Raw genomic sequence first — 23,851 nt, 5'->3', positions numbered from 1 at the left:
ATTATTTTTTATAAATATAATTTCTAATATTTTTATCTAAAGAATAAAAGAATATGTTTGTTTGTTTTTACTTCAAAAAAATAGGCTTATTTCTGCAATAAAGTACCCACTGGGCATCATGCATTGTCCATTTCTTTCTGCATGTTAGGCAGAGTTCTTTCCCAAGGCCTTAAAAGCTTCCTTTTTGGCTTCAAGAAGGTAGAACATGCCTGACTGATTCCCCAATCTGCACTACAGTAGTACCACTGTCTGAAAAGAAATTCCTTTGTATTCTTCTTCCTTTGGGATACACAGACATCTTTACTTTTCCTTTAAGTTATTTTTGAGACATGTAAAACTGATCTAACTCTTTAAGAATATATAACACTTTTATAGATGGGATAAACAAAATAAACATTACCAACACCCTGGAATTTTTAACTGGGACTTTGGGCAATACTGGGTGCAATGAGCTCATGAAAAGCCATTCTTCCAGCCTTTCCTAATGTGAACCATGATACTGAAGATTATAGGAATTATTTTTCCAAGAAAACACTGCTCTAACAAATAAGAATTATAGAATCACAGAATCATTTAGTTTGGAAAAGACCTTCAAGATCATCAAGTCCAACTGTTAACCTAGCACTGCCAAGTCCACCACTAACCCATGTCCCTAAGCACCACATCTACCTGTCTTTTAAGTATCTCCAGGGATGGGGACTCAACCACTTCCCTGGGCAGCCTGTTCCAATGCCTGACTACCCTTTTGGTGAATAAATTTTTCCTAATATCCGATCTAAACCTCCCCTGGTGCAACTTGAGGCTATTTCTTCTTGTCCTAACACTTGTTACTGGGGAGAAGAGACCAACCCCCACCTTGCTGTGACCTTTCAGGTAGTTGTAGAGAGCAGTAAGGTCTCCCCTCAGCCTCCTCTTCTCCAGACTAAACAAACCCAGATCCCTCAGCCGCTCCTCATAAGACTTGTGCTTTAGACCTTTCACCAACTTCGTTGCCCTTCTTTGGACATGCTCCAGCACCTCGATGTCCTTCTTGTAGTGAGGGGCCCAAAACTGAACACAGTATTTGAGGTGCGGCTTCACCAGTGCCAAGTACAGGGGCACTATCACCTCCCTGGTCCTGCTGGCCACACTTTTTCTGATGCAAGCCAGGATGCTGTTGGCCTTCTTGGCCACCTGGGCACACTGCTGGCTCATGTTCAGGAGGCTGTCGACCAACACCCCCAGGTCAAGAGTTTTCAGAATCTGACTTTAAGATATTTAACTTTAGACCACTGCAATTACCTAAAGTGCAAAGTGCTATATTGTGGACAAATATGCTTAGACAGGGTTAAACTGAATAACAGAAATGCTCCCTTTATGGACCCTATGATTATTTTACAATAAAAGATGTTCCAGTCTCAGACATACAATACCTATTGTCGTAAATGTGGTATTACTGAAGAAGAAAAAACACTGTTCAGTCCCAGGTGTAACAATGTTAATAACGTAGCACTAAAGCTATTGAATTTAGCTGTTTGACAGCATTAGAAGCTATTTTTCAGACTGGTTATAGGACTAAACTGAAAAATAATGAGATGTTAGTATCTAATTGTCCAAACAGATAGTAAAGTTCACCTTGTGGCCACTTTGCACTATTGTGTAGCTAAAAAACAAATAAAAAAAGAAAAATAGCTGATTTTAGAGTAAAAATCCTTCACCTAAATAAGAATAAAAATATTGGAGTTTGGATTTTATTTATTTGTTTATTTTTGTACAGTCTAGAATTCTAATTTCTGACTCGTTTATACAGAAATTTAATCAGAAAATAGATTTTTGGAGTAAAATAGAAATAAATAAAATAGATGACATTTTTATTTTAGGAAGAAAAGAAATAGCAATTTTAGGATAATTCCTTCAAGTATTGAGAAGTTGTGTTTTAATACATTTTCACCTTTTATTTTCCTGAAGTAGGATGGGACCACTCAGCTAAGGAGCATGTCTCTGCTGTCTCTGAAGGATCAAGATAATTTCAAAAACTAAAATGAATGAATTTATATTAAAAAATGAAAAATTAATGGAAAAAGAGCAGATGATTATTTCTTTTTTAATAACTCAACAGCAACAATAAGACTACTCATGGCATAACATGCAATTGAATACCTTTTATAAAGGTTTTCCATTCAAAGACTATGAATGAGAGAAGATTAATTTGTCCAAGATACAGACCACTTGATTTTGGAATATTGTGGAATTTAAGAATATTTCACATAGTTGAACTGATGATGGTTTTAACACTACAGTGTTATTCATTTGTGAGCTACCTTCTAGTGAGAAGTAATAATCACTTTCAAAAAGCTAACTCATCAAAAATAAAGCAAAAAACAAGTGCTTGAATTTTTGCTTTATTTTCTCATGACATATTAATCATCTTCATGAAGTTTGCCTGCAGTTATCAGTTTTTAACGTGCAAACTTTGCGCAGTCAGAATTGTAAAAATCTACATAAAAACTTAGGAAATGTTCTGGGTGAGCAGTGTGGTTCTTCTAGCCCAATATTCTGTCTCTGATGGTGGCAGAAGATGCTGTTTAGGGAGAGCACAAAAGTCTGGTCACTTCCTATGGCCTGCCTCCTCCTGCTGCCCCTGCAACAAGAAGAGATGTAGCTGGGCTGCTAGTTGATACGTCATCCAGACTTTCCACCCTGTGTTTATGGATAGTCCATACATTCACCTTATCCTTTTTGAACTGGCTGCTGCTCTTTGCCACTCATGGCAGCAGGTTACAGAGGTTTTCTACTCAGAGTGTAAGGAAGTGCTCTGTTTGATCTCTTTTAAAATTACCTCCTCCTCATTTTCTTAACTGGTCCCAGTTCCCATACTGTGGGATTTGATAAATAACAGTAGTGTTTATTTCAGCTTCTTTTTTAAAGTGTTGACCGTGTGTCCCCACAGCTGTATCCTCTCCAAACTGAGTCGTCCCAGCCCTTTCTGGTTCTCTTAGGTAATCACTCCAACCGTTTGATCTTTTTTTTTTTTTTTTTTTTTGTCCCTTCTCTAACACCACCACATGTGTTTTGAGGTGCAGGGATGAGAATTGTACACAATAGCGAAGATGTGGGAACACCATTTTACATAGTGGAAAAATTGCGACCTCTGTCTTGTTCTCAGTACCTTGCTTGGTAACTCCCTATGTTTTTCTGCTGTCTTATGAGGGATGGAAGTCAGTCATTGCACTGTAGTTCCCAGGATCCACCCTTCAGCCCTCCGTGTAGATGGGAATCATGCAGGAACCTCCCAGTAATCTGGCACAACAACAGTTTGCAATGGCATGTTACACACTTTGGCCGGCAGATTTGCAATTTCATAGTTGAGTCATTTAGGTCTTAAGTAAATGCCATCTAGTTATGAGGATTTATGACCTTTTTGTTTTGTTTTATAATTCCTGTATATTTCCTTTGAGTTGTCTAGTCCCTCTTACTTATCTATTACAAACCAATGAACTGCATGGAGGAATCTGTCCAACAGATCAGTTAAAAACCTGCACAAAAAAATCCTTGAGCTTCTGTGCTAAAACCTTATCACACCTGAGTAAACCTTTAAAAAGTCTGTAATTAGGCATTGTCCTTAATAAGCTTTTTGCTTTTGATGTACTTAAAGGATTTATTACTCGGTTTGAGGATCCTTTTCAAGGTGTTCTTCCCTTTCTTTTTTAGCTCTCTTAATTTCCTGTTTGTTTTTGACCTGCCATATTTTTCAGGCTTTCCTTTTCTCATCCTTAGCAATAGGCCATCCCTTTTCTTGAACTCATATATATATTTAGTTATTACTCAAGATAAAACACTTACGTTTCTGTCCAGAGATTCACTGGCATTGCTTTGTCTTTCTTCAGAAAACTGTCATTGGTATTTTTTTCTCTTTTCTCATATTTAAATATTTGATCCAGCAGCTTCTACAAACATGGAATCTAAATTTTAACTTCTATGGAACCATTTCCTTAGCCCTAAAAGTTTGCTGCTGGGGGCAATTTGAAGGTCCTGGTTTAGGGACATGGGGCACCTAAGGTCAAGTTTGGATATGAAGACACTATGCTGGATGTCATTATACTATTTCTTGTCTCTTCATTTGAAACATCCATTTAACACCTCCTCTGAAGAAAAAAGTTTGTGTGTTGTTAGTTCAGGGGGCAGAGAGGGGCAAATACAGAATGTGTTGGCAGTTTTTTGGTCTTCAAAAGCTAGAAAAAAATGATATGCAACTTTTTGTATTTTACTTCTTTTCCTACCATGGAGATGATTGTTGGAGATGCTCTAATCAACCCTGTGAGTGATTTCACATGCTTTATCTGTACATGCTGACACATCTGCTCCCTTCTTGACTGACCATCCACAGTCATTAGAGGAGTAAGTGCAGTTACTAAAAAGAATGACTCTGTGAAAGGAAAGGCAGCTGGAGGCTTTGGAAAGTGTATTTGAGGCTACCAATGGGAATCACAGAGATATGAGACAGCTTAGAAAAGGAACTGTAAATTAATTATTTTTCCTCTAGTCACCAACAAAAGCAATAAAAGCTGTGGGTTTGCATCTTATCAGAGTGAAGAGGGAGTTTAAAACTGCTTTGATTTTAATGTGAAATATATTTAATTGAGATATGCATCTACACACACAGCTGTGGGTTTTCTTTTCAGTGCCAGTCCAACTGTTGCCCTCTGGAGAATCATGGTCAGAGGCTTGGCTTCCTTACAAGTGATGTCTTTCTGCTCTTGAATGTGAAGCAACATGGCCTTAGAGGTTTGAGTGGATAACAGGGATGGTGTTAAATGAAAAGCTAAGCATCCCTTGGAAAGGGCAGAGAGGTGCATTGCCTTCAAGTTTACCTCCTTCCCCACTTTGAGAAAACATGAGCTGGGTTATCTTCAGGGCAAACTCTGAATACCTTCCAGGATATTTGCCTATGTAAAGTCAGCCATAAGGGGAGCCATAAAGCTGACATGTCCCAGAGGTGGAGGATCACACCTTTTAGTCTCTGCAACTCAGCAGTCAGCTGGATATCAGCAGTTAAATGAAGTAGATCCTCTTGACGTTAAGTAATACTTAAGTGCCAGAGGACTGCCAGAGGCCCACTAGGAACAGTGGCCCATGAGGACAGAAGCCTTCTGGACATCTCATCTTCTGTGATACTTTAAGGGATTCCTCTTGGTGTCACACACTCAGACTGTACATTATCAGATAAAACGTTGTCTCTGTTGATCGATGTTTAGTTCAGTAGACATGACATATTATGCTTTTATTATCTGAGAAAAAACAATTGCTGAAATTATCTAAAAGTAACATAAAAGAATCACCAAATGAACAAAAAAAATCTTTAATACTTTCCAAATCGTCAATTACCAACGTTTCCATGTGGCTGGTAAGACAATTGCCCACACCAGAGAAGGCAGTGACTGCTATCACTCACCATCTCTGATGCTGTTGAAAGAAGATGGACAATATTAGCCAGCACTACCTTGGGGGATGAAATGGCAAGTGAATTATTATTTTTTTGTTTTCTGGGCAAGCAGGAAGACAACTCTTAATTTAAAGAGATCAATATTGATCAATGCTGATTTCATACTAAAGTTTTTTCAGAGTTTAGGAGATTAAAGACAAGACAAAATATATTAATTAAAAATACGTAGTGAATCATATGAAACTACTGAAGATAAAAAACGGAACAATATACTAAATGCAGGACAAGTAGCTAGTTATCCATTTGAAATATAATGTTTTTTCCCCATTATCACATTCTCAATGGTTTAGCTTTCTTCAAAGGTTGATGTGTGTAATATTTCAGTTTTGAAAATAAAATTGCTTTCCATCTCTTATTTGCAAAACAGGCTTATAAAATATAGAATGGAAAAAGACAATGGTTCTTAATCATTCCTGTAAATAATTTGTTTTTATTTCATACTGTGAGATTTGTTTTCATACACAGTAGACTTTATACAAAGTACCGAGTCTATGTTTTAGTTGTGTCAAACTTCATGGCTTATATTTACTAGACTCTTGACCAAATTCTGTTTTCATTTACATCTAAGCTTTTTCATTGATTTTTATCAGGGCCTCATCTAAGCCTAGTGGAGCTAAATACCTAATGAAATATGACTAATGCCTCTATTAACAACTAAAATATAATTAATTCAGAGTTCAACACATGATATTAATTGAAAAGATGTATGACTTCCATTGATTCAATTTCCTGCCTATTGAAATGATAACGTTCTGGTAAAATTCGAACAGGAAGATGATTTTGAGTCTTTCTCTAAATATTTTTTTTTTTTGATTTTGACTTCCAGGTGCCCTATGAATCATAGCTAGAGCTTTCTTTCAAATGTTCAAATGTGTCCCACAAATTGTGTTTATATTTTTTCTTTCTTGTTGTGTCAAACTTTGGCTAAAATTTATTTTGGTGGCATCTAGAAAAGTCTTTCTTCAGTTAACTGTTAATAAAACTGACTAGAACTAATTTTCATAGAAAAACAAATTTAACTGATGGTACACTACCAAACTCCTCCATCTTTGTAGGAGTTTGAATTTACAATTTTAGATTGAGCCAGTCTCCAGTTTAGGGACATTCTGAAATGCAGCTCTGTGGAATATGCAACAGTTTGTGTGTTTGTAAGACAGTGAGAGCAACAGAATGAAGTGTACTCCTTCAATAGCTGTATATTTTGTTGCACAACAGCAACATATGTAAAGGCTGTATTTTAATTATAAGGTTCGAAACTTAGGCACTAACATGAACAATAGCTGTCAGAAATAAGCTTAGGTAACTTAAATGAAACCATTGAAAAAGGCATATTTTGGCAAGGTACCTGATAAAGAATATTGAAAGTAAAATGAGAGAGAAGGTTCAATATTTATTATTCTGGTAAACTATATACAATCATTGGTCTTCAATTCATTTTTAGGAATAAAAATCTAGGCCAAAAAAATATTTTAATCACAAACTATTAAATCTTTTTAATATACCAGATTGAAATAATTACCTACAGTACAATGCAAGACCATTCAATCTGTGTACAGCACCATTACAAAGATAATTTTGAAGAAAACACATGTTTAATCATTGATTGTATCTAGCTGCAAAATGAGATCCATTATCAACATACAGGTACATGTTTTTTTCTTCTGCAGGGAGGGCACTGTTCACTTATGATATAAAGGTATTGCCCCAAAAGGATATACTTCAAGTGTTCCTTGGCAGAGCATCATATGACATAGTTGTAAACCATGTAGGAAACATTAAAATATTATCCCATACTACGCAGCTCTCTTGAGATGAGTCTTTTATGTACTAACATATATGCTAATAAAGATTGCTGAAAACAACCATTTGTCTCGCCTCTCCCTCCTAAAAGAAGGCTAATCACAAAAACCCATTGCTATTATTTGGAATCTGTCTTTTTAAAATTTTTTTCTCCCCCTAGGAGAAGAGCTTTTTTGGGGACCTGATAAAAAAATGCATTTTTCTTTTTCTCTGAAAAATGACCCCATAAAAATATTGTAAAGAGAAGAGGGTGATAAAATTTTTCAATTCTGTGCACTTGTATCTGACAGGTCTTACTGTAGAGGTTAAAAATGGGGCAAGATGTCTACTCATGCACGACTGTTCAGGCAAACCGCTATATTCAGATGAAGAAGGTTGGAGTAGAGGCTTGAGATTATGCCTACAGTGAAGGCACCAAAAGCACTATTTTCAGATAACAGCAGTGAATGTAAACTTACTTAATTCAATCATCAAAAGCAGACCATGTATGGCAAAAAGCAGGGTAAACTGGCTTGGTAGAACACCTCGTTTCTCACCTTCATTTTTTCAGTTCCTAACATGGCTGCAATATGTCTCAGAGGTGATGCATCTCTACTGTACTGCTGTACAGTAAGGAAGACCTTGTTACAGGCTGCAAGCTACTCATCTAAAATTCTCTCATTTGCAAGGTTTCAGAAGATTTACCTGGACAACAGATACTTGATTCAACATATTACAATGCCAGTTAAAAAGCACTCTTGCTGTTTTTCTGATCAGTTTCTTAAGAACACATCAGTCATGGATGTAAGCTTCCTCTCTTGTGCTGAAATGTTGTCCTTGATGATGACAAGGCAGCATTTTGGTGGGACAACAATAAGACTTTTCCATTGATGATGCCTAATTTGTGTATTCTCTAGGAGACTAGACTCCTTTGACTTTCATGATAAATGTCATCTACATGGCACCTTTATTTTTAAAGGAAAGGAAAGTTTTAAAAACACTCAGTATGGCTAATGACCTTTAAATCTCTTAAATAACCACTGTACAAGTACTAGGAAATTTTTATAACTATTGTGTTCCTGAGTAAGATATTTAAATACAATTAGATGTAACAAAGCATTTACTAATGCAAAAACCAATGTTCTATATCATGATGAACTCTGTCTATATATATTAGAAATATTTTTATTTAAAAACACAGGTTAATAAAGAGAGGCACAGAAAATTTTTCTTTATATGAAGGTCATCGGAAGCAGCTTAGCAAAAACAGTCTTGGAGCTGTGTGGAGGATGAAAAGAAAGTCTAATAATCTAAATATAGTTGTCAAAAATATATCTTTTTCTACTATATATATAATTGTGTTTATTTTCAGTTTACAGAAGCAGGCCGAAAATAAGTTGATGGAATGCTTATATTACTACAGTGGTTTAATCAGGACCATATTTAATAAATATTGTTCAGCGATTTGCAGTATGTGAATTAAAGGGACCTATGCTCTGGAGAAGAACACATGGGCTTAGCTTTCATAGTCATTAATATATTTTGAACATTCATCTTCTGGAGACAATCTATGAAAGGAAAATGGGAAATTGTTTTTAATTTTAGTACTGTCATTCTCCTCCCTTTAAATTAATAACCCTCTTACCACCATCTAAGATGAACTGATTTCTTTCTGATTTTTTTCTTGAAGCGTCCTCACTGAATTTGTATTTTTTATTGTCCCCTTATCAAAGGTTTCTATTCTTCTTTTTTTTTTTTTTTTTTAAAATAGAACTTATATCTGAGCTGTTTGTATTTGTCTGACTTAGTCTCTGACCTTTAAACAAATCTCGTGTATGGAGAAAACTTTTCTTCTCAGATGTATTCTCTCTAGAGCTGTCTGCTGATCTGTTGGACTTCTGGTAGTAATTTGATCTGCCTAAATAAAGGACCTTCCTAGTTTTGATCCTGCATGTATTTCAACCAACTGATGTACTAAGTGATTTGCTCACAATATTATTAAGGTCAGTACTGACACCAATATGTGGGACACCTGCTATCCTTGTGTTCAGATGGCCACCAGCCCTGCTGTAAGGCTCCAAAGAATGCTAGCCTAGTGATTAATTAATTAATCAAATAAGGTTCCCTTGTACTGTTCTTTGATATCATCCTAATTTATTTGGTAAAGGTATGTACATACTAAATGATTAGACTCTGTGATCTGCCAAGGTATAATATTCTTGCAAAGTCCACATCTCAGCTGTTTCTGCTGCTCTGTCTCCTGCAGATTGTATTTGATTACGGAGCTCTCAGAGCGCGTTAGGACCTTTCCATATGGCTGCTTGCCAGAACCCTAATTTGATATCATCGATTCAGGTTATTTTCCATCCAGTATGCTAGTTTTCATTTGATATTTTGTCAAATTTTGCTGTTTGCATTAATTCTGCCTCCACTAACAAATGCATCTTTTTGCTATTTTAAAGACATTTTCAACTAATGCTAACATGCTTTTCGTTCTTTTTCAGACCATCAATACTAACTAGGTAACACATGACTTAATTCCAAACCTGCCAGGCACATTCCCTTTGACTGGATTCATTACCACCTCCTCCTCACAGTCTTGGATTCATTTTTAATTCACTAAGTGGTGATGTCTGTGTCAATTTGAACTAGTGCTGTGCACAAGATTTGTGAGTACCAGAAAAAGTATTATTCCAGACAAATACAAACAAATCTGTATGTTCCCTTAATTCTTTTTCCATTCTTCCTTCTCTTTTTTTTGCCTAGGTATTCATTAGTCCCTTGTCTCAGAACAGAAAACAAAAATCTTAACCAAGCTTAGCATAGAAAATAGTCTTGTGCAATTAATATGAGAAGCTTCTTCAATTATTGAAGAAAATATAAAAAGAAAAGTGACATTTGTGGCACAAGCAGATGTAAAAAGAAATTCTGTGCCTTTGAGAGTGCCAATTGCTCAAATGAAGGACAAGCTGCTAAAATATCTGCATGCTTCAGAATAGATTTAATGGACATGTAAAAATCCATCTAAATGTTCAGTGCAGAAGTTACAGCTGCTTTGGGGCATTTGTAATTTTTGCAACTTCTTTTTACAATCTTCATTAACCTTTTGTAATGAATACATATATCTAATTGTGTCCTGTAAATCCCCTACCCATATCTTGCTTGTTGGTTTGTTGGTCTCCTTTCCTGTTAGGTCTTTTTTTTTACCCTTTCAAGGGAGACAAAAATGTGTGTTGTACTATGGAAATAACCTGTGTAGGTTGGAAAAAATACGGTATCTGCCTATTTTGCTGTGCATTTGTTCTGAGTATAAATTCATTTATAGTGTATGTTAGGTTCTTATATCTCTAGAACTACATTCATTAGAATAGTTTATTGACAAATATCAAATTGAGTAAGGAAAATAATAGTTGCTAAATGAGTATAAAAACAAGATATACTTGCTTAGGACTAACATAGTCAATGCTTAATATAATATTTCAGGTTGTCAGATTTTTAACTTCTCCCTTTAAAAAGAAATGTAAATTTTTTCGTGAGTTGTTGCAAAGAGATATGACATTGGATAAGAGGCAATGTTATTTATTTATTTATTTATTTATTTATTTTTATTGTTTCTTGAGAACTGTTGAACTCTATAGTAAAATTTCATAGAATAGCTTAGCAGTTCCACTGATAAGTAGTCAGGCCATTTTGAGGCTTTGTCTTTTTGATAAAATGTAAAAGCTCTTCAAAAGTGCATTTAAGTCAGTTGAACATATATATGTTTTAGACATAAGATCATATATTCTACATTTCATTTGTATAATGAAGAATGAATTTAAAAATTCTTATATTCTAAAATGGGAGTGGTAGAATGAGTATGAAGGGGCTTAAGCTGTTGGGAAGCTGGAAACCATTTGAAAGCTGGGTCTGTTATTAGACTCACTGATAAATTCACTGTTATTTCTACATTTTTAACTGCTAAACAATGTAAGTTTCAGTACCTTCAGGTATAATTCCATTTTTAGAGATTTAATTCCTTTGAATCATCAGTTACCTACTTTCATTTAGGATGTCATGTTCCCTCTCACCTTTAACACTGAGAATCTGAAGTAAGAAATCATGAAACAATAGTCAGAGTATGAATGAGTAAACCAATACATTATATTTCCTGCTTCACTTATTTCTTCCCTTTTCCTGCAAACCTTCTGCCTGATTTGGGTTGAAATAATGGTTCATTTATTTCTCTGGTTCTTTTTCTGATGTCAGATTTTGAGTTTGGGCTAGTTCTGTATGAACATCAGCAACAACCCAGAGTCTGTGCAGGCCTCTGAGGGTATGAAGGAGGAAGAATTTTCAGTAAGCCTGGTGCTGTTCGGAGCGTCATTTGATTCCTGATCACTACCAAGAAACATTTATATTTCTCTCTTTATCAATACAAGCATACTGGGATTTAAATAAATTTTAATGTCATATATTTACATTAGCAGATTGGAGCCCCACTCATGGTTGAGTAGGTTTTCTACAAACCCAGAACAAATAGAATGACCAAGACTCTGTTGAAGATGCAAAATTCTACAGAAATATTTTTGGACTTTTGAATTAATGTTGTGCATAATTTTAAGAACATACAAAGATGAGGCTCATACTTCAGTTTTCAAGTATGACTATACTGGGTCTGGCTGGCATGGAGTAAATTTTCTTCATAGCAGCCCATATGATGCTGTGTTTTGGATTTGTGACTAAAACAGCGTTAATAACACAGGAGTGCTGTGGCTGTTGCTGAGCCATGCTTGCACAATGTCAAGGCTTTCTCTTTTGCCACTCTGCCCCCACAGCGAGTGGGCCAGGGGTGGGCAAGAGGATAGAAGGTGACACAGCCAGGACAGCCGACGCCCAATGACCAAAGAGGTATCCCATACCATATGATGTTGTGCTCAGCAATAAAAGTTCAGGGAAAGGAGGATGAAGCATGGACATAAAGGTGTTATGGTCTTTGATTTCCCAAGCAACCATTACAGATGCTGAGGCCCTGCTTTCCTGGAGATGGCCCAGCCTCTGACCTGACGATGGGAAGCAGTCAATTAATTCCTTGGGTTTTTTTGCTTGTGCACACAGTTTTCCTTCACCTCTTAAACTGTCTTTATCTCAACCCATGAGTTTTCTTGCTTTTGCCCTTTCATTCTCTTCCCCATCCCACTGAGGGGAGTGAACGAGCAGCTTGGTGGGGGCTTAGCTGCCAGCCAGTGTCAGCCTACCGCAATAACGTAATAAATTTTAATGAATGAAGCTGTAATGCTCCTATACAGAAATCAAATGAGTTAATAGAATGCTGTAAATATCAACTCCATCATAGCTAGGCAGAACTTACCTTCTGGCTTCCCTGACCAGACAAATAATATAAAATTACTTAAAACTAACATAAAACTATATCACCACCTATTGACAGAGATGATCTGCAATGGCAATTATAATAACTGCAAGAAAAATGGCCTATTTCCCAATCTGAGCTGAGATAAAAACAAAGTTTTCAGGTTAAATTTACTTTTCTGATATCTTTTCAATGAAGTGTATGACAGGTATTTTCTTCACGGTTTGAATTTTGCTGTCATTTTCACATTTTTAAATACCTTGCCTATTGAATTGAAATTTTTCTTCTTTGTTGCTTACTAATTTTAGCCAACATTTTACTACTCTTAAGTAGAAATGCAGCAAAGTAGGCAATAGAAAGAAAAGTTCATGAAATAAAGTTCATGCTGCCAGCTAAAAAAAAAAAAGAAAGAAAACAATATTCAGCTGCCTAAAGCATTCTTCTGCAACTGTTTCTTACACAGCACTTGGAATACAACTTCTGTTTGTTGATATTGCAGGGTTGGTTGAATTATAATTACAAAACTTTCCATAGCAGGCTTGCTGGAACACATGCATGGATAGTTATCATAAAGAATTTATACTGAGGCGTTAGAACTGATTTGAGAATCCCATTAAAAGAGATAGCCTTAATCATCCAGAATAACATTGTATTAATTATTAATAGACCTAATCAGTAGTCTGAAATTGCTCACATCAAATATTAATCATAGGGGTAGATGAATTCATATTATTTGTGACAGGCATACTATCCCTACTTCTCAATACCTTTATGGTATTATTATTTACCTGCCAAAATAGATGAGAAAAAATCGTTCTTTGTAAAAAGGTGCTTGAAAAGATTATCTGTAGAGGTTGTGTTTTACTTACAAACCCTACTTATCAGATATCAGGCAATATTACAGGAAAGGCAGCAAACTATTGGGAGGATACAAAAAAGCTTTTCTTTTAATATAAGTATTTGTGATACTCCAAATTCAGACGGCATGCAAGTTGATGGACATGACAGTACCTTTCTGACATTCAACACAGGTTTGTCACGGGTGTTTTCCATTCCACAGAGACTGATCTTGTATTACTTTGTCTGCACATGGTACTCTTGTTTTATCTGACAAACTAGAAGTCTTCAGTTGCATCTGGACTGCATTTTTCTAATCTGGAAGTGTTTTTTTGTAAGTCTGGGACAGCAGTACTTACCATCTTTCATGTGGCTGTCCATGAAATGCAGCTCAATGGTGTGGTACCACCTTGGAGTCACATCTTTCTGAACTCCCATCTGAGTTGTCACTGATGAGGTGAAGTCATAAGTGCCAGGGAACACAAACAGAATTTTTTATCGTTGCTTGTTTTTTGTGAGACGTAAGACTGGTGAAGGAATATATCTTGATATCCACATGAAAACTGATAGATTTTTCTCATTCTAATGAAATTTCTGAAGCTGAAACTTAATAAATATGTTAACATCAGAAGGCAGCAAATTTTTCTGTGGGTATCAAACATATATCCACATTAATATTTAAATATACAAAAAAATATCCTTGTGGCATGCCTGTAATAGCAATTTTAACATGTATAATTCTGCTTATAAATTATAAACATGACATATATTAAATTGGAATTAACCATATGTATTAAGCTCTGACTGTTGTTGTTTTGTGGCTGATGATAGAAAATAAATATTGTAATAATTATTGTGAGCATAATCTAGTAGCCACTGAAATGAATAGGAGCATTTCAATTATTTTCAATGGCTTTTGGAGCCTCTAGGAATCCTGCAACTAAGTATGCCTGTGCAATATTTGATGATACTACACACTTGTGCAAGTGTTTAAAGGATTATATTTTAAATGGACATAAAAAAAAAGGCTGGAGATAAGAGAACAATTTCTACTGCTAGCACACTTTCCTAATTTTTCAGACATCTAAATGATTCAACTGGTTTTGTTCAATATAGTGCACACTTGAAAAAGTGGAATAATTGAACACAGATTAAAAGGTAATAATATTGGAATCTACATATTTCTAAAATTCATAATTTTGTTTGTTACTTAACACTATATGAAGAAAAACAAAGCAATGAACAAGTCAGGTATACTATTGAAGATCTAAATTTGTAAAATTTTTAATCAATGTTATGATCTTTTAAAACCATAAATATGGCAGGTCTCATTTCAGAAATAAGATGAATAATGTTGATCTAATAAAACAAAAATCCATAAGATTTGTGTTTAAGCTAAGTTTACAAATGTCAAGAGTATTAATATTGATCACATTTGATTTACAGAATGTTATCAATAACATGTTATTTTTTTTGTATATATTTTTAAGAGATCTGTTCCTTGTAATCCTGACTAGATAGGCTATAGTAAAATATATGTGTGTACACACACACACACGCACATAGTATAACAGTAAATTTTTCCAGTTTAATTATACTGTTCTTCCAGGAGAGGAAAAGAGTCCTCAAATTAAAGCAAATTATTAAACCAAATATAAGGCAATTTTGAATCTAAGGTAGTCCGAGGCACCGAGGCACCGTGCTTTGTGTGACCCCAGCATGGACTGCTGTTTGGCTTATGCATCAAGGAACAAAAATTGAGGTGCAGTGGTTAGGAACTGGCAAGCACCCATGTAAAAGGACCTGAAAAAATAATCAGAACTTGAAAGAAATGGAGGAGTGGTTTTTTATCCCCTTCCACTCTTTTCCTCTGCTTTTGTTTATGTGTGTGTTCCTAAATAAAACACATCAGGGTTTGACATGAATAATTCATGGAAGGTGATCTGGGTACCAATGTATTTGTATTACAAGTAATCATATAAAAATATGAATGAATTTCTACAGCTGTTATCTATGTGTTGTGTCTGTATAATCAAATTCCATAATCAGAGAAAAATTGGAACAATTATGTAAAACATGCTGAGAAAGATGAGGGTAAAAATGAAAAAAAAATCTCGGTAGCAACAGAGCATCTGAGAGGATTAAAAAAGTAGCTGTCAAACCACTCACAGGTAACTATTGTAGAGCATTGTAAATGTTTTGTCAACTTTAAGACAGCACTGAAGCAGATGAAAAAATAACTTTCTATCTGGAACTGCAAGAGCAAAAATTTTCAGCTCTAAGGGCAGAGGGAGCAATTCAGATTAACACAAAGTGTGGTTGCTGACTAAAGTTTAGAGTATCATTGCCAACAGTTAGCAGAAAATGTCTTGTTGGTTCTTTCTTTCATGAGAAATGTCAGTTCCATTCCTGACTGGTCTGTTGAAATTTTGGAACAGTTTCAAATTCACAACTGAACAGAAAAGAAGGACTGATACAGTCTGGGTCCAAACGGACAGTATTCTGTAGCCACCATGGTGACATCTGAGCACCTTTTCTTCATACTTTTCTGTTATGTGGAGAGCAGAAATCTGGCACTGGTGCCTTTGTAATACATCTGAGGAAGTATCCCTTCAGAAGAGCAGAACATTTTCCATATGCTATTGAATCAGTTAGGCTACTTACGCATACCAGGAGTTATTATAGATGGTCTATCAGCTGAACTGAATACAAATTCAGAACAAAAGCTTAATATTCTCATGAATTCTTTTTATATGTCAGTGTTATTTAAATACTACATTCAAAACTGTTGATTTGAAAAAGTCTTCAAGGTACATCTTTAAAATGTGTATTCAAAAGCCTTGAACACTCTAAGAATAGTATTGGCTCCATGCAATAATATTTTTTTTCAGCTGTTAAAAGATGAAATTCATTTTAAGTTGGCAGAATGCAGTCCATGAACAAAGTTACTACTGAGTGCCTTGTGAACATCCAGCATGAACTCCAGAAATCCAGTCTAGCTGGTGGAGAGGCATCAGCTCAGTCTCTGAGGAGCTGCTAAGGTTGGAGTAAAAGTTGTGACAAGAAGTCCCAGATCTTTCCGAGTCTAATGACAAGTGATTGAAGGATGTTTATTGGGAAAGACATATACACACTGAATGAAACAAGAATTCTCCCATACCAAATATGTTGTCTTTGATATGACCTTTTGCTGTCTAAGGCAAACATTTTACATGCACCCGTCTTAAGCCAGCAACGTTCTCTTATTAGTTCTGGGCACGTCTTATGAACATTAGATTTAAATAAATAGCATGATACAGTGAAAAAGTCAAAGAAGCAGAATGCTTCTAATGCTAAGACTTTGCAATATGTCCTAGAGAATTTCCAAATCATCACAGAAGTTGTTCTTCAACATGCTTGGTCTCCTTACTGTTTGAGTCCCTGCCCACTGAATACAAGTGTCTGTAAAAGCTAAAAATCAGCTGTCATAGCTGAGCACAGCTATCTGATTTCATCACCTAGTCCCAGGCTGGATGTGGACTTTTGTGACACTTCAATAGTTGTATTGTTTCTAGGCTATCTTAATTTTCTTGCTGTGTTAGTCAGCTCCCATGCCTCCTGACTTGTGCAGCCCTACCATTTTCCCAGGTTGCTCTGCAACCCGCACCAGATGGCTCCAGTGGCGACAGGTGTCTGAGCAAGTGAAAGGTACCTCAGCCATATGTGATTTCTTTAGACTTAGTTCAGAGAAGACAAGACTATACATGCAAGAGAAATACTAGAAGCTGCAGGCAGAGCTAAGTACCTGGTCCTCATCTGGATTGTTCTCTGAAGAAATCTGCAGAATATCTCGATGGTTATCCATTGTAAATGGCATCCCAAAAGAGGGATAACTTCTGCCAAATTGGAAAAATACCTCCTCTACACTCAAGATGCAACATATTTGTGATGAGGAACTAGGACCAGGTGTTCTACATTAGCAGAGAGTACCTTAAGCATCAGGCTCTAGAAATGTTTGTACATTATCCCTCTGGACACAAGAAATATTTGTATAATTTACAGAACCTAGAATGGCTTCAGAAGATGTGACTGACAGAGACCCTGCATAAATATTCTGGATTCTGAGAGTAGAGTGTTATTTTGGTATTTGGAGCCTTTAGTTCCTAAATCTTGTCTTTGAAAAAAAACCAAAACCAAAAAACTAACCGAAAAAACCTTAAAAAAGTCCTGAACAATAGAAAAGATTTGACACTGCAAGAGAGTGCTCTAACCACTGCACAGTCATTAGTTCCTCTTGGCTTTCCTCTCTGTTCATAAATATCCTTTATAGTGAGGAAAACAACACTTTTTAAACTCAAAATGCCTTCTTTTAAAAAAAATTAACTAAATATTTTTAGGTAGGGTAGTAACAGAAACTAATAACAGCAAAGCATTTTGGCTTCCCCAGATATTGGAGGGTTTGTGTTTTTTTTGTGTTTTTTTTTTTTTTTTTTTAAATTTGACAGTATAATAAAAAATCATTTCTTCCTACATTTCCATCTCTGTGGCTCCAATGGCTAGTGTTGCTAGTAATAAATCTTTCCCTTCATAACTTGATATCTTAACTTTCTAGCCTGGTAACTATATATCCTGCTCACAGCAGATCACCCCCGCTTTCTCCTACACAAGTCACAGGACTGACTACTTAATTAATTCATTAATAATTCCCATCTGACTTATTTCATAACTTAATTAATTTTCTGCTAGCTTAATTAATCCATTCTTCAATGGCTTGTCTACTGACCAGATTAATTGCTGGGCTAATTTTGAGTCACTTTACCTACTGGTCTAATTTTCCTCTATTAAAAATATTCTTAATTCATTTCTTAACTATGTAATCTGTGTAATTCACTCCTAAATGATTTCCTTGCTTCCCTGAGTTTTACCCCACCAAACGGAACTTTAAAGTCACTGAAATATATAACAAAAAAGATCATCTATTTATAGCTCTAGGCACACTTTGCATAACTTAGAAATAGAGAGTGTCCTGGTTTCAGCTGGAATAGAGTTAATTTTCTTCTTTGTGTGGTGCTTAGTTGCTGGATAGGGTTAAACCATGACAGAGAGAAATAGGACAGTAAAGAAACCTTGGGGGGTGAAGAATCTTTTTCTTTGCCGACAACCAAATGAAACTCCTACGATCACTTGGTAGGCTCTGTAGAAACACACTTCCTGTCACTATGTAACATGGATGCAGATGTGAATTGTATGAACGGAAGTCACAAGCCCTATCCAGGTCTGAGGCTTTAAGTGCACCACTGCTGATCTAGTTTACCCTCAATACAGAGGTAGGATCAAGTTTTCATAGTTAAATGCCGAGAGATCCAACCTATGTTTTCTGCAGATTAGGTTAACAACTCCTTGTTTTTTCAGCATTGTCACTAGAGAAAAAATTATTATCATCCTGTTTCTACTGAAATTTTACATGGCGTACTGCTCATCATATCTACATTCAGCTGTCTCTTTTCTAAGACTAAACGAACTCAGTAGCTTTAACTTTTCTTTGCAGGCCATAATTTCTAATCTTTTAGCATCCTTTCTTATTTCCCATGGATTCTTTTCAGCTTGCTATTATCATTCTTAACATTTGTTCTATAAACTTTGTTACTTCAGCCAAGACCTCACCAATGCTAAATAAACTAGAACAAGCTGTTTCAGAGTGAAAATTATCCTTTTTGAAAATGCATCATACTACTGTATTTAGTTTGTGATCCAGTATAATCCCCTGAATGTACTATACTGTTGCCTAACCATTTATTTCACTCTTTTTTTGCCCCTTTTTGTGCATCCTTCATGGGTATTTGTGAATGACACATCGGTGTAGTTCTTACATTTGCCTTTACTGAATGCCATCTAACTGGGTTCAAACCATCTCTTCATCCTGTTAAGATAATTTTGAATTTTGATTGTATTCTCCGGATTCCTTGCACTCTGCCCCTGCAGATTTTACAGCCCTCTTCCTCTTTCATGACACAAGTCATTAATGAAAATACTAAAGGGACAAAGACAGACCTGTATGGGATGTCATGTTCAGTGAACTCAGAGTCTGGTGATGAATAATTAAAAAACATTCTTCGACTTCGATGTACACCTACTACCTCTAAATCAAATTTCTTAGTTTTCTAATGAGACTATTGCACAGCACTCATCAAAGTTCCAATATATTTACAGCTTTTCCCTTTATGGCGGTTATCTTGGTCCAAGGAAGACAACAGGCTTATTTACAGGATAAGGTTTTGACAACTCCAGGATGTCTGTTTTATATAGCACATTTTTCTTCAAGCTATTTGCAGACTCATTGCATTTAAGTGTTTTCCAATGCCTTTCCCACATATTTTCTTGGATTGCTCAGATTCTCTTCCTATCCCATTACATGATTCTTAAAAGAAAGATGCTACAAATTTTCTTCTCTCAGTTCTACCTTCCGTATGTTTGAAAAAGATTGGCATTAGTGTTTAAAATATTATTTTAGCTAGTTGCTTTAATACTTTAGATCGAAAGCTCCAAAGCTTGCACAGAAACATAGACTCAACCTAGTTTAGATTGGAAGTGGCCTCCGGAAGTCATCCTGTCCAAATCCCCACTCAGGGCAGTTCCAAATAGTTCAGATATCATTTATGGCCTTGTCCAGTTGAGTTTTGATTATCTCCAGGGTTGGCTTGTTCTGATTTTGAACTACCCTCATACTCACAATTTTTTTCCTAAAATCTGATGGAGTTTCCTGTATTGGAATATGTATCCATTGCCTCTCGCCCTGTTCTGCACCTCTGAGAAGAGTCTGACTCCATCTTTTCTACACTCTCCCATGAAGCAGTTGCAGATAGCAATAAGGTCTCCTCTGCCCCTCCTCTTCTCCGGGCTGAACTGGCCCAGCTCTTTCAGCCTCTCACCGCATGTCACATATTTCTGTCATCTAATCATGTCAGTGACCATCACTGAACTCACCCAGTATGTCGAAGTCTTTCTTGTAGTGGGGTGCCCCAAGCTGGGCACAGCCCTCCAGATATGATGCCACAGTGCTGAGGGGAGGGGAATAATCACTTGCCTCAAACAGCTGGTTGCTCTCTTGCTAAGGCAAACCAGGGTGTGGTTGATCTTTTTTTGACTGAAGGGCACATTGCTCCATTTCTACCTTGATCTTGTTCTTCCCACTAGTAATATTTAGCTACCTGGATAAAGACGATCTTTTAGCAAATTTTTTTCCCACAGTCCTTCATTAATATTATTGAGTAAGAAGTGGCTGATTATGTCCCATTAATATTATTCAGAAAGGAGACATATTCAACCACTCTATCTACCAATGACCATTATGGCCCCACTCTCAAAATCCTCTTCTGGTTCAAAAATCCATAAATAGTAGACTGTGGTGCCCTAAAGACCAGAACCCAGAAGATGAAAACTTCAGGCAGAGGAATTCACTTGGCTGTGAAGATATTGTTCGAATGTTCTTCATGCCTCGGTCCTAAGCACCATGGCATGGGGAACCCTAAGGACTGCGGCTGGTGAGTTCCAAGCTCTTTAGATTTCTCCTTGCTTAATTGATGTTTTTTGTCCTAACAACTGATTGCATTATTTATTGACTTTTAATTTAATAAGTACGTAATTATTTTTTTTATTCATCCTTTTCCTAATTAGCTTGCCTATTGATCTTGACACTTTCTGAAGAGTCATTTGTATTGTGTAGCTTATCATAATCTTTATTCTTGATTTTCATCTAGTAGGGAGCTGTTATGTATGTCTTCTGAGTATCTCCTATTTTCAGCAGAGCTATTTTATTTTTCCTTATTTCTTTCACTTTTTTTTTTGGTCCTGTAAATGTAACTTCCACCTCTTTACTCTTCTCCCAGGTAAGATTTGCTAAAATACAGTCCATTACCATTTTCTTCTCATGCACCCTTTTTCAGTATCATCATGCCCTGATTAGCAGTCCTGTATTTCACATGTCTGTGTCGAACAAAAGTATTGTATAGGACTGACTCTCAGTGAACAAGAATGATTCCTTTCTTACGCAGTATCGTGTGGTCCTTAACAGAATCTTTCAAACAACTTCCTCCTTATTCTGTAAATTACCAAGCCTGTTAATGCTGAACCAGATTTTACAGCACAGGCACTGTCATTGAAAACAAACTACTCTTCTCATTTCAGGTGGACTTTTCTGTTTTGCCTTTGTTAGACATGAAAATAAACTCAGTGGTACTGCTTTAGAAGTGTGGTCACTATAAATAAGGATGACAGAATCTTGACCTGTTAATGACAAAAAACACTTTAGCATGCAGATTAGCACCATAACAACACTTTGATGTCTGTTTTAAAGACAGATTTGTGTGCAAGAAGCCCCAAACTCTTGGATATCTATTCTCTTATGTAACAGGTTATGTCTGGTATGTTGAAATCTCTGTTTCTACTGAGTGCTATCCTCTCTTATTTACTTACTTGCTTTCAACTGTCTGGAAGCTTCCAACCTGCATTCTTTTCTTTTATTGTTAGGTCACTCTTCAGTCATAGGTTATCTTTTTCTTCTGTTTTCATATAGCAGTAATACCAAGACATTTTGGAATGTGATTTGATTTCTAGTGCAATACAAGATATAAGAATGACTGGTTTGCTCCTTTTTCTCATGGAGTTTGAAAGATGTACATTCTGCATCATATGTTATAACAAATAGATTTTGGAAATGTGTCCAGCAAGGTAACAAAAAATATTTTTGCATATTTTCAGAGAAGGATGTCAGACCTCAGGCTCTTCTCCATGGGCATTTTTAGATTACTTTGATTTAATTAACTTCAGCAAATCTAAGTTCTGCATTTGCTAAACTGATGTCTTGCAGAATTTGACATTTATAGTACATAATGTTTTATATTTAATATAAAGATAGCCATGGAAGGTCTCAAAATAATGAAATTACTTCTTAAAATGTAATTAGTTTTCTAGACTAGGTAATTATCAATGTTTTGCTTCTAGCCCTGTAATAAAAAACTACATGTGCTCCTTTTTCTCTCCTATTAAATGCCTAAATGAATGAACAATTCTCTGATTTTATCAAGCAGAATATATTTCATCTGCCTTCTGTGGAAAATACTTGAGTTCTTTTACTGACTGCCAGGTCTCAGGCAATCCTTTTCAGTCTGTATTTCCATTGTGATCCTGTAATGAGTTATGACTGGGCAGATTTCATGTGCAGCCCACACATTTGATTTGCAGGATCAAAGCTGAATGAGAGGTAGGTGGGAATGATCCTTCTGTCTCATAGAAATTGCCAGTATTCCTCATGTTCCTCACATGCCTTTTTGGGTAGATCATCTGAAATTGTTAGGGAGGAATAAAAACCAGAGAAAGATCAGAACAGATAAAAAGACAGTAGCAAAGGCACTCTACCAGAGTCTGAGAGCACACATTCAAATAATGAATTGCTATAAAATGAAGGGAAAATACAGGCAAAAACCCCCAAACAACAACAACAACAAAACCACCCAAACCCACACACAACCCAAAAGCCAAGCCTTCCATCCCCTTTAATTTTTTCATATTTTCCAATGAAAAGACCAGTTCACTGTAGAGGCACTTAGATATTTAATCCTATTTTACATTATCTACAGATTAATGACTAGAACTTCCATAATGATTTTAAGTAGCATATTACATAAACACAAGAACAGAACAGGAAGAAACTGCAAAGGTTTTTTATATTAAAAATTATATCCATCAAGTTTTTTTTTGCTGTAATCAGAAATAGATATTTGAGCTAGCTTAACTTCACAGGTCTGAATTCTGTGGAGCAGCTGAACTGAAGCACAGCTGAATTTCCTCTTTCAAAGTTCTGTAACAGTTTCTGTATTTTCATGTCAAAACAGAGAAGAGAAACTTCGAGTAATAGTTGCTGGGTTTCTCCTGTCAGAAAAAGTAATGGTTGTAACATATATATAAACATGAAAGTTTGCTGAGCTACTTTGATCTAATTACCTGTTGAGACTGAGGTGCACAGCTGGCAAGGGTTATAAAGTAATGGTAATTACTGTGCAAGGCAGTTCTGTTTATGAAGAATCATTCAGATTACTTTAAGAACATAAACATACCAAGAGAGACAGAGCAAAAAGATTTGGATAGATTAGAGAGATAAAAACATAGACAAAAGCTTAAGAAAAACTCAAGATAACCATAGGAAATTTAAAAAAAAACCCCACCCTTACAGAAGCAGAATTGCCATATATGGTAGGATGACCCTAAATTAGAAATTATAATAACCATTATTATTGCAGGGGAATCTAGAAGCTTCAGCCAACCTGATTACTGACAATGATATTCTCCTCTCCTAATGTTTGCTATCTAATCTAAGGCTAGCTATAGGTGTAGACACCTTCCTTCAACCCCATAAGCCAATGGAGAGA

Source organism: Platalea leucorodia (assembly GCF_965183815.1).
Source record: "Platalea leucorodia genome assembly, chromosome: 1".
NCBI lineage: Eukaryota > Metazoa > Chordata > Aves > Pelecaniformes > Threskiornithidae > Platalea > Platalea leucorodia.
Note: the sequence above shows the minus strand (reverse complement) of the source record.